The sequence below is a fragment of the Scomber japonicus genome, chromosome 16 (assembly GCF_027409825.1).
Source record: "Scomber japonicus isolate fScoJap1 chromosome 16, fScoJap1.pri, whole genome shotgun sequence".
NCBI lineage: Eukaryota > Metazoa > Chordata > Actinopteri > Scombriformes > Scombridae > Scomber > Scomber japonicus.
The window spans coordinates 26,195,685-26,203,184 of record NC_070593.1 but is presented as its reverse complement, the minus strand read 5'-3'; the positions used below and the strand labels follow the sequence as shown (position 1 = coordinate 26,203,184).

General features: G+C 47.0%; 1 protein-coding gene and 20 non-coding genes across 21 annotated transcripts in view; 1 reads left to right on the top strand and 20 right to left on the bottom strand.

The window, feature by feature from the left end:
* Positions 1–7,500, top strand: part of dglucy (D-glutamate cyclase) — a 79,220-nt gene that overhangs the window by 44,734 nt on the left and 26,986 nt on the right. The gene's annotated exons all lie outside the window — the stretch shown is intronic.
* Positions 275–346, bottom strand: trnaa-ugc (transfer RNA alanine (anticodon UGC)). The gene has a single exon. It is a non-coding gene; the product is annotated as a tRNA-Ala (tRNA).
* Positions 676–747, bottom strand: trnag-ucc (transfer RNA glycine (anticodon UCC)). The gene has a single exon. It is a non-coding gene; the product is annotated as a tRNA-Gly (tRNA).
* Positions 898–979, bottom strand: trnas-aga (transfer RNA serine (anticodon AGA)). The gene has a single exon. It is a non-coding gene; the product is annotated as a tRNA-Ser (tRNA).
* Positions 1,405–1,476, bottom strand: trnaa-ugc (transfer RNA alanine (anticodon UGC)). The gene has a single exon. It is a non-coding gene; the product is annotated as a tRNA-Ala (tRNA).
* trnag-ucc (transfer RNA glycine (anticodon UCC)) lies at positions 1,806–1,877 on the bottom strand. The gene has a single exon. It is a non-coding gene; the product is annotated as a tRNA-Gly (tRNA).
* trnas-aga (transfer RNA serine (anticodon AGA)) lies at positions 2,028–2,109 on the bottom strand. The gene has a single exon. It is a non-coding gene; the product is annotated as a tRNA-Ser (tRNA).
* trnaa-ugc (transfer RNA alanine (anticodon UGC)) lies at positions 2,536–2,604 on the bottom strand. Its single transcript has one exon. It is a non-coding gene; the product is annotated as a tRNA-Ala (tRNA).
* trnag-ucc (transfer RNA glycine (anticodon UCC)) lies at positions 2,934–3,005 on the bottom strand. The gene has a single exon. It is a non-coding gene; the product is annotated as a tRNA-Gly (tRNA).
* trnas-aga (transfer RNA serine (anticodon AGA)) lies at positions 3,156–3,237 on the bottom strand. The gene has a single exon. It is a non-coding gene; the product is annotated as a tRNA-Ser (tRNA).
* trnaa-ugc (transfer RNA alanine (anticodon UGC)) lies at positions 3,664–3,735 on the bottom strand. Its single transcript has one exon. It is a non-coding gene; the product is annotated as a tRNA-Ala (tRNA).
* Positions 4,065–4,136, bottom strand: trnag-ucc (transfer RNA glycine (anticodon UCC)). Its single transcript has one exon. It is a non-coding gene; the product is annotated as a tRNA-Gly (tRNA).
* On the bottom strand, positions 4,287–4,368 carry trnas-aga (transfer RNA serine (anticodon AGA)). Its single transcript has one exon. It is a non-coding gene; the product is annotated as a tRNA-Ser (tRNA).
* On the bottom strand, positions 4,795–4,866 carry trnaa-ugc (transfer RNA alanine (anticodon UGC)). The gene has a single exon. It is a non-coding gene; the product is annotated as a tRNA-Ala (tRNA).
* Positions 5,048–5,119, bottom strand: trnaa-ugc (transfer RNA alanine (anticodon UGC)). Its single transcript has one exon. It is a non-coding gene; the product is annotated as a tRNA-Ala (tRNA).
* Positions 5,449–5,520, bottom strand: trnag-ucc (transfer RNA glycine (anticodon UCC)). Its single transcript has one exon. It is a non-coding gene; the product is annotated as a tRNA-Gly (tRNA).
* trnas-aga (transfer RNA serine (anticodon AGA)) lies at positions 5,671–5,752 on the bottom strand. The gene has a single exon. It is a non-coding gene; the product is annotated as a tRNA-Ser (tRNA).
* On the bottom strand, positions 6,179–6,250 carry trnaa-ugc (transfer RNA alanine (anticodon UGC)). The gene has a single exon. It is a non-coding gene; the product is annotated as a tRNA-Ala (tRNA).
* Positions 6,580–6,651, bottom strand: trnag-ucc (transfer RNA glycine (anticodon UCC)). The gene has a single exon. It is a non-coding gene; the product is annotated as a tRNA-Gly (tRNA).
* trnas-aga (transfer RNA serine (anticodon AGA)) lies at positions 6,802–6,883 on the bottom strand. The gene has a single exon. It is a non-coding gene; the product is annotated as a tRNA-Ser (tRNA).
* On the bottom strand, positions 7,309–7,380 carry trnaa-ugc (transfer RNA alanine (anticodon UGC)). The gene has a single exon. It is a non-coding gene; the product is annotated as a tRNA-Ala (tRNA).

Sequence of the window (7,500 nt, the reverse complement as noted above, 5' to 3'; positions counted from 1 at the left end):
CTGTCTGGATAGAGATCTGACAGGTAAAAGAAGACAAGCAACCATGTCACAGGCGCCTGGCATCACCATGAAGTCCAAATAATCACTATTGTGCTTGTTTAACGTAGCGAGAAAGATACAACAGGAATTTCTCTACTTCATCATTTTGTTGTTTTTTTTAATGAGGGGGCCTTTTTAATGTTCTGTCCAGCTCGTACGCCAGCTATGGGCACCTTTTCATCAGTCTTTTATGTCTGTAAGACGGCTACAAGTTTGTCGTCTTCATAAAACCTCCTGGAGATGCCGGGGATTGAACCCGGGGCCTCATACATGCAAAGCATGCGCTCTACCACTGAGCTACATCCCCTGCGATTGTACAAGAAATGAAGACCGCAACGAAACGAGAAGAGAATGAAAAAAGAGGACGAAGATCAACCTAAGCTGGAATACAGTGTGTTGTCGTTATACAACTTGAGCCACAAGTGAGAGCATTTAGACCAGAGCCTAACGCTAGCCTTTGCAGGATTTATTTTTGACGTAATTTGGGGCATTTAAACGTGAAGGGCCATGGGGATTGACTCGCTTTTGGAGCCAGCCTCAAGTAGCCATTGGAGGAAGTGCAATTTGGCATTTCCCCGTCGGCTTCACTTTTCAGCTTCGGAGGATGCCGCTTGCTTTAAAACTACACTGCTGAACTGCGATGGCCGGGAATCGAACCCGGGTCAACTGCTTGGAAGGCAGCTATGCTCACCACTATACCACCATCGCTGTGGAAGAGTTGTATTTTAGTGCCCAGTCAGCATTTTCTATCATTATTAAAGTTGGACAAGGAGAGGTGGAGCAACAGAGGAGAGGGAGAGAGAGGCACACCTAAAAGAGAAGAGTTACATCAGACAGTGCACGAAGAAGATAAAAGCACGTTGTCGGCAGGATTCGAACCTGCGCGGGGAGACCCCAATGGATTTCTAGTCCATCGCCTTAACCGCTCGGCCACGACAACCACTGGGCGGCACACCTGTGGTTGGGGCGTCACAGGTCACGCGTGTTGTTCCACCTATTCTACACTGTAGTACAACATTCATATAATCACCTCACTAACAGCTACACAGAGGGTTTGTAAGGGCAGTGTTACTCTTGAGTTTTGGTGCATGACTGTCTGGATAGAGATCTGACAGGTAAAAGAAGACAAGCAACCATGTCACAGTCGCCTGGCATCACCATGAAGTCCAAATAATCACTATTGTGCTTGTTTAATGTAGCGAGAAGCATACAATAGGAATTTCTCTACTTCATCATTTGTTGTTTTTTTTAATGAGGGGGCCTTTTTAATGTTCTGTCCAGCTCGTACGCCAGCTATGTGCACCTTTTTATCAGTCTTTTGTGTCTGTAAGACGGCTACAAGTTTGTCGTCTTCATAAAACCACCTGGAGATGCCGGGGATTGAACCCGGGGCCTCATACATGCAAAGCATGCGCTCTACCACTGAGCTACATCCCCTGCGATTGCAAAAGAAATGAAGACCGCAACGAAACGAGAAGAGAATGAAAAAAGAGGACGAAGATCAACCTAAGCTGGAATACAGTGTGTTGTCGTTATACAACTCGAGCCACAAGTGAGAGCATTTAGACCAGAGCCTAACGCTGGCTTTTGCGGGATTTATTTCTGACGTAACTTGGGGCATTTAAACGTGAAGGGCCATGGGGATTGACTCGCTTTTGGAGCCAGCCTCAAGTAGCCATTGGAGGAACTGCAATTTGGCATTTCCCCGTCGGCTTCACTTTTCAGCATCGGAGGATGCCGCTTGCTTTAAAACTACACTGCTGAACTGCGATGGCCGGGAATCGAACCCGGGTCAACTGCTTGGAAGGCAGCTATGCTCACCACTATACCACCATCGCTGTGGAAGAGTTGTATTTTAGTGCCCAGTCAGCATTTTCTATCATTATTAAAGTTGGACAAGGAGAGGTGGAGCAACAGAGGAGAGGGAGAGAGAGGCACACCTAAAAGAGAAGAGTTACATCAGACAGTGCACGAAGAAGATAAAAGCACGTTGTCGGCAGGATTCGAACCTGCGCGGGGAGACCCCAATGGATTTCTAGTCCATCGCCTTAACCGCTCGGCCACGACAACCACTGGGCGGCACACCTGTGGTTGGGGCGTCACAGGTCACGCGTGTTGTTCCACCTATTCTACACTGTAGTACAACATTCATATAATCACCTCACTAACAGCTACACAGAGGGTTTGTAAGGGCAGTGTTACTCTTGAGTTTTGGTGCATGACTGTCTGGATAGAGATCTGACAGGTAAAAGAAGACAAGCAACCATGTCACAGTCGCCTGGCATCACCATGAAGTCCAAATAATCACTATTGTGCTTGTTTAATGTAGCGAGAAGCATACAATAGGAATTTCTCTACTTCATCATTTTGTTGTTTTTTTTAATGAGGGGGCCTTTTTAATGTTCTGTCCAGCTCGTACGCCAGCTATGGGCACCTTTTCATCAGTCTTTTATGTCTGTAAGACGGCTACAAGTTTGTCGTCTTCATAAAACCTCCTGGAGATGCCGGGGATTGAACCCGGGGCATACATGCAAAGCATGCGCTCTACCACTGAGCTACATCCCCTGCGATTGTACAAGAAATGAAGACCGCAACGAAACGAGAAGAGAATGAAAAAAGAGGACGAAGATCAACCTAAGCTGGAATACAGTGTGTTGTCGTTATACAACTTGAGCCACAAGTGAGAGCATTTAGACCAGAGCCTAACGCTAGCTTTTGCGGGATTTATTTCTGACGTAATTTGGGGCATTTAAACGTGAAGGGCCATGGGGATTGACTCGCTTTTGGAGCCAGCCTCAAGTAGCCATTGGAGGAACTGCAATTTGGCATTTCCCCGTCGGCTTCACTTTTCAGCTTCGGAGGATGCCGCTTGCTTTAAAACTACACTGCTGAACTGCGATGGCCGGGAATCTAACCCGGGTCAACTGCTTGGAAGGCAGCTATGCTCACCACTATACCACCATCGCTGTGGAAGAGTTGTATTTTAGTGCCCAGTCAGCATTTTCTATCATTATTAAAGTTGGACAAGGAGAGGTGGAGCAACAGAGGAGAGGGAGAGAGAGGCACACCTAAAAGAGAAGAGTTACATCAGACAGTGCACAAAGAAGATAAAAGCACGTTGTCGGCAGGATTCGAACCTGCGCGGGGAGACCCCAATGGATTTCTAGTCCATCGCCTTAACCGCTCGGCCACGACAACCACTGGGCGGCACACCTGTGGTTGGGGCGTCACAGGTCACGCGTGTTGTTCCACCTATTCTACACTGTAGTACAACATTCATATAATCACCTCACTAACAGCTACACAGAGGGTTTGTAAGGGCAGTGTTACTCTTGAGTTTTGGTGCATGACTGTCTGGATAGAGATCTGACAGGTAAAAGAAGACAAGCAACCATGTCACAGGCGCCTGGCATCACCATGAAGTCCAAATAATCACTATTGTGCTTGTTTAACGTAGCGAGAAAGATACAACAGGAATTTCTCTACTTCATCATTTTGTTGTTTTTTTTAATGAGGGGGCCTTTTTAATGTTCTGTCCAGCTCGTACGCCAGCTATGGGCACCTTTTCATCAGTCTTTTATGTCTGTAAGACGGCTACAAGTTTGTCGTCTTCATAAAACCTCCTGGAGATGCCGGGGATTGAACCCGGGGCCTCATACATGCAAAGCATGCGCTCTACCACTGAGCTACATCCCCTGCGATTGTACAAGAAATGAAGACCGCAACGAAACGAGAAGAGAATGAAAAAAGAGGACGAAGATCAACCTAAGCTGGAATACAGTGTGTTGTCGTTATACAACTTGAGCCACAAGTGAGAGCATTTAGACCAGAGCCTAACGCTAGCTTTTGCGGGATTTATTTCTGACGTAATTTGGGGCATTTAAACGTGAAGGGCCATGGGGATTGACTCGCTTTTGGAGCCAGCCTCAAGTAGCCATTGGAGGAAGTGCAATTTGGCATTTCCCCGTCGGCTTCACTTTTCAGCTTCGGAGGATGCCGCTTGCTTTAAAACTACACTGCTGAACTGCGATGGCCGGGAATCGAACCCGGGTCAACTGCTTGGAAGGCAGCTATGCTCACCACTATACCACCATCGCTGTGGAAGAGTTGTATTTTAGTGCCCAGTCAGCATTTTCTATCATTATTAAAGTTGGACAAGGAGAGGTGGAGCAACAGAGGAGAGGGAGAGAGAGGCACACCTAAAAGAGAAGAGTTACATCAGACAGTGCACGAAAAAGATAAAAGCACATTGTCGGCAGGATTCGAACCTGCGCGGGGAGACCCCAATGGATTTCTAGTCCATCGCCTTAACCGCTCGGCCACGACAACCACTGGGCGGCACACCTGTGGTTGGGGCGTCACAGGTCACGCGTGTTGTTCCACCAATTCTACACTGTAGTACAACATTCATATAATCACCTCACTAACAGCTACACAGAGGGTTTGTAAGGGCAGTGTTACTCTTGAGTTTTGGTGCATGACTGTCTGGATAGAGATCTGACAGGTAAAAGAAGACAAGCAACCATGCCACAGTCGCCTGGCATCACCATGAAGTCCAAATAATCACTATTGTGCTTGTTTAATGTAGCGAGAAACATACAACAGGAATTTCTCTACTTCATCATTTTGTTGTTTTTTTTAATGAGGGGGCCTTTTTAATGTTCTGTCCAGCTCGTACGCCAGCTATGTGCACCTTTTTATCAGTCTTTTGTGTCTGTAAGACGGCTACAAGTTTGTCGTCTTCATAAAACCACCTGGAGATGCCGGGGATTGAACCCGGGGCCTCATACATGCAAAGCATGCACTCCACCATTGAGCTACATCCCCTGCGATTGCAAAAGAAATGAAGACCGCAACGAAACGAGAAGAGACTGTCATTTTGTTGTTTTTTTTAAAGAGGGGGCCTTTTTAATGTTCTGTCCAGCTCGTACGCCAGCTTTGTGCACATTTTCATCAATCTTTTGTGTCTGTAAGACGGCTACAAGTTTGTCGTCTTCATAAAACCACCTGGAGATGCCGGGGATTGAACCCGGGGCCTCATACATGCAAAGCATGCGCTCTACCACTGAGCTACATCCCCTGCGATTGCAAAAGAAATGAAGACCGCAACGAAACGAGAAGAGAATGAAAAAAGAGGACGAAGATCAACCTAAGCTGGAATACAGTGTGTTGTCGTTATACAACTTGAGCCACAAGTGAGAGCATTTAGACCAGAGCCTAACGCTGGCTTTTGCGGGATTTATTTCTGACGTAACTTGGGGCATTTAAACGTGAAGGGCCATGGGGATTGACTCGCTTTTGGAGCCAGCCTCAAGTAGCCATTGGAGGAAGTGCAATTTGGCATTTCCCCGTCGGCTTCACTTTTCAGCTTCGGAGGATGCCGCTTGCTTTAAAACTACACTGCTGAACTGCGATGGCCGGGAATCGAACCCGGGTCAACTGCTTGGAAGGCAGCTATGCTCACCACTATACCACCATCGCTGTGGAAGAGTTGTATTTTAGTGCCCAGTCAGCATTTTCTATCATTATTAAAGTTGGATAAGGAGAGGTGGAGCAACAGAGGAGAGGGAGAGAGAGGCACACCTAAAAGAGAAGAGTTACATCAGACAGTGCACGAAGAAGATAAAAGCACGTTGTCGGCAGGATTCGAACCTGCGCGGGGAGACCCCAATGGATTTCTAGTCCATCGCCTTAACCGCTCGGCCACGACAACCACTGGGCGGCACACCTGTGGTTGGGGCGTCACAGGTCACGCGTGTTGTTCCACCTATTCTACACTGTAGTACAACATTCATATAATCACCTCACTAACAGCTACACAGAGGGTTTGTAAGGGCAGTGTTACTCTTGAGTTTTGGTGCATGACTGTCTGGATAGAGATCTGACAGGTAAAAGAAGACAAGCAACCATGTCACAGGCGCCTGGCATCACCATGAAGTCCAAATAATCACTATTGTGCTTGTTTAACGTAGCGAGAAAGATACAACAGGAATTTCTCTACTTCATCATTTTGTTGTTTTTTTTAATGAGGGGGCCTTTTTAATGTTCTGTCCAGCTCGTACGCCAGCTATGGGCACCTTTTCATCAGTCTTTTATGTCTGTAAGACGGCTACAAGTTTGTCGTCTTCATAAAACCTCCTGGAGATGCCGGGGATTGAACCCGGGGCCTCATACATGCAAAGCATGCGCTCTACCACTGAGCTACATCCCCTGCGATTGTACAAGAAATGAAGACCGCAACGAAACGAGAAGAGAATGAAAAAAGAGGACGAAGATCAACCTAAGCTGGAATACAGTGTGTTGTCGTTATACAACTTGAGCCACAAGTGAGAGCATTTAGACCAGAGCCTAACGCTAGCCTTTGCAGGATTTATTTTTGACGTAATTTGGGGCATTTAAACGTGAAGGGCCATGGGGATTGACTCGCTTTTGGAGCCAGCCTCAAGTAGCCATTGGAGGAAGTGCAATTTGGCATTTCCCCGTCGGCTTCACTTTTCAGCTTCGGAGGATGCCGCTTGCTTTAAAACTACACTGCTGAACTGCGATGGCCGGGAATCGAACCCGGGTCAACTGCTTGGAAGGCAGCTATGCTCACCACTATACCACCATCGCTGTGGAAGAGTTGTATTTTAGTGCCCAGTCAGCATTTTCTATCATTATTAAAGTTGGACAAGGAGAGGTGGAGCAACAGAGGAGAGGGAGAGAGAGGCACACCTAAAAGAGAAGAGTTACATCAGACAGTGCACGAAGAAGATAAAAGCACGTTGTCGGCAGGATTCGAACCTGCGCGGGGAGACCCCAATGGATTTCTAGTCCATCGCCTTAACCGCTCGGCCACGACAACCACTGGGCGGCACACCTGTGGTTGGGGCGTCACAGGTCACGCGTGTTGTTCCACCTATTCTACACTGTAGTACAACATTCATATAATCACCTCACTAACAGCTACACAGAGGGTTTGTAAGGGCAGTGTTACTCTTGAGTTTTGGTGCATGACTGTCTGGATAGAGATCTGACAGGTAAAAGAAGACAAGCAACCATGTCACAGTCGCCTGGCATCACCATGAAGTCCAAATAATCACTATTGTGCTTGTTTAATGTAGCGAGAAGCATACAATAGGAATTTCTCTACTTCATCATTTGTTGTTTTTTTTAATGAGGGGGCCTTTTTAATGTTCTGTCCAGCTCGTACGCCAGCTATGTGCACCTTTTTATCAGTCTTTTGTGTCTGTAAGACGGCTACAAGTTTGTCGTCTTCATAAAACCACCTGGAGATGCCGGGGATTGAACCCGGGGCCTCATACATGCAAAGCATGCGCTCTACCACTGAGCTACATCCCCTGCGATTGCAAAAGAAATGAAGACCGCAACGAAACGAGAAGAGAATGAAAAAAGAGGACGAAGATCAACCTAAGCTGGAATACAGTGTGTTGTCGTTATACAACTCGAGCCACAAGTGAG